Genomic DNA, 2,689 nt, shown 5'->3' with positions numbered 1-2,689 from the left:
TACATTAAATATATTTGTGCATGATATAAAATTTACTAATACATCAAGCTTTTTAAAATGAATAATGACTACCTATGTTGGGCATGGACAGTTTCTTTCATGACCCTGGGCCATGGCAAGCCCCCGACACAGAGCCTGGAGCATGGCAAGCCCCCGACCCCCTGACACAGAGCCTGGGGCATGGCAGGCCCCCAGGAGCAGCTGGTCTGACACACGTCAGGACGAAACAGCACCATCAGCCCTGAGATGCAGAGCAGATACATGTGTCCACACCTGCCAGGGAGACAGCAATCCCAGAGTCCCCAGCACGCGGAGGACAGTGTGCACCCCTCAGAACTGAGCGGAACAGGGAGCAGGAGGAAAGGGACAGAGCGAGTCAGCCTGGAGCAAGGAACAAAGGCAGCCTGGGGCCTGAGAGCCATGGTGTTGGGCCGATTAACACAGATGCAGCAGCAGATAAAACTCCTTAAAACATTTAGCACCTTAACGTGGTTTTGAGAGGGAGCGAGCTCTGCGCCCGCCAGCTCACTCCATCAGCGGGCACTTTAATAAGGCGACTCCAGCAGGAGGCCAAGGCCCGGCTGACGGGCTGTTCCATCCAACGGCCGCAGCTTCCTCTAGAAGAGAACACCGGGCAGCCCTTCTCCTTCATCGGTGTGGCCGCTTCCACTGACAGAAACAGTCAGGAATGGCCGTCCCGGTGGCCAGGGCGGGGTTTGCTGGAGGGAGGGCGGGTCTCTGGAGCCTGAGGTCTTCCCAACCAGCTTGCAGTCACCTCCCCCCACCAAGACTCGCCCGGCGCCTGGAGGACGGCGTGGGCACGTGTGGGTTGTAGGTGGATAAGGAGACGGAGGAGGCGGTGACCAGAGGGCGAGTGCGTGGCACACGGCAGGTAGGCGATGGCAGCTTTCATTCAGTGCAGCGCGTGCAGTGGAAAATGTTAACCCACGGGAAGTGAAACTGCTTAACGGAGCGAGGTGAGCAGCCACAGTAAGGGGTATGTCTCCTCCTCAAAGGTTTGGAAATCAGACTCTGACTCAGCGCAACGCTCATGGCAAGAGATGCAACATCAAACGCACGTTGTCTGGGAGGAAAAAATAGATTCCTCCAGAGCTCGAGGCGGGCAAAGACCAGCGGGGCAAAGTGACTCATTCCAGTTCCTGAACCTCGACGTGTTTACGTACGACTGCTCGTCATCTGAAGTCACGTCTGAATATTAATTTTAGAGCTTACGAAGTCCATGAACATCTATTTTCTCACAAAAAAATCTTAATATCATTTTACAAATTAGGAACCAAGCTCGCCTGGTGTGGCTCAAAGGTTGAGCATCAACCTATGAACCAGGAGTTCACAGTTCGATTCCCCGTCTGGGCACAGGCCCGGGTTGTGGGCTCATTTCTCTCTCATCACTGATGTTTCTTTCCCTCTCCCTCCTTCTCTCTGAAATCAATAACAACGTATTTTTTAAAAATAATTATTTTTTTTAAAAAAGGAACCGAGATTTGGTTCGGTGAAGGCCTGCACTTAGGCGCCTCCCTTCCCCAGAGAGCAGGACGCCAGCGGCCAGTGTCCACAGAACAGCGAGCGCCGGGCACGCGCACCGGACAAGTTCGCTCACAGACTCCAGCCACAGCAAAGGGCAGGGCAGGAGAGGGCAGGAGAGTGGCTGTGGAAACACACACAGCACCGCAGGGTGCAGCCAGCGCCTGTCCTGGAGGCTACCAGGGGTGACTATTCCGGATGAATGTCCCTCACTACAACTGCTGTGGCCTCCAAGGAAACCCAGGTTCCAGGTGGTCAGCAAAGGATTCAGGCACCTCGAGTATCTGCAGGGACGCGGTCCGACACCCCTGCCCGCCCACCACAGCCCTTCTGAGCACTGGTACGGCCACCAGCAGCCACCCTTCGCACTAAGGTTCAGGCCCACCGGTCCCAGCGACAGGACCAGGAGAGGGTACAGAACAGAGGTGGGGCCAAGAAGGGGCCTCCTCCTGGCAGCATGGAATGGGGTTGCTGGTGTCACCTGTGGTGCAGGAACCGGGGCTCAGGTAACTATTGGAGCCAATGAATAGAGCACGGGGAGGGAGGGAGGACAGGAAACCATGGAGATGGGACATGCTGGAACCGAAGCCCTGCAGGCTGGTCTGAGAGCTTTTCAACTGGGTCCCCTAAGCCTGGTCCCCTGCAATGTGGCAATGTGGCTGTGGCTGTGGCTCCCACACAGTCCCAGACGTCTCCCCACACCCTTGGGGCTGGAGACAGCCTGGAAGCAGTTTCCCTGAGCACAATCAAGAGTCTTCACTCAGACAGGCCTCTTCCAGGTACGGCCCAACGTCACGCCCAAGCCACCTGCATATGTGGGTCTCCGGGAGGCCCAGGGGGCACAGCTGGGTTGTAACCTCCGAGCAAGGAGCAGAGAGGAGCAGGGATGGGGGGGTAGGGCAGGAGGAGGCAGCGGCGATGCCCGGCCGTGCCAGCCGCAAGCACACGGCAGGAGCATCGTCTCTGGAACGAGTTCAGGAACGGGCTAATTTTATCCACAGCCCAAGAAAACTGATGATGAATCGGCTGCACAAAAATGCAGAACATGATCAAGCAAAACAGGTCCTTTCAGGATCCCCCCTAGAACGGCTCCTCTCAACCAGCTTCATCCTGGGTCCCCCCTTCACAGACAGTGCCGCAGCTGGGC

General features: G+C 56.6%; 1 protein-coding gene across 5 annotated transcripts in view; it reads right to left on the bottom strand.

Moving 5' to 3' along the window:
* Positions 1–2,689, bottom strand: part of TRAPPC9 (trafficking protein particle complex 9) — a 169,490-nt gene that overhangs the window by 73,353 nt on the left and 93,448 nt on the right. The gene's annotated exons all lie outside the window — the stretch shown is intronic.

This window comes from Myotis davidii, unplaced genomic scaffold (genome assembly GCF_000327345.1).
Source record: "Myotis davidii unplaced genomic scaffold, ASM32734v1 scaffold30, whole genome shotgun sequence".
NCBI lineage: Eukaryota > Metazoa > Chordata > Mammalia > Chiroptera > Vespertilionidae > Myotis > Myotis davidii.
This window is presented reverse-complemented; position numbering and strand designations above follow the sequence as displayed.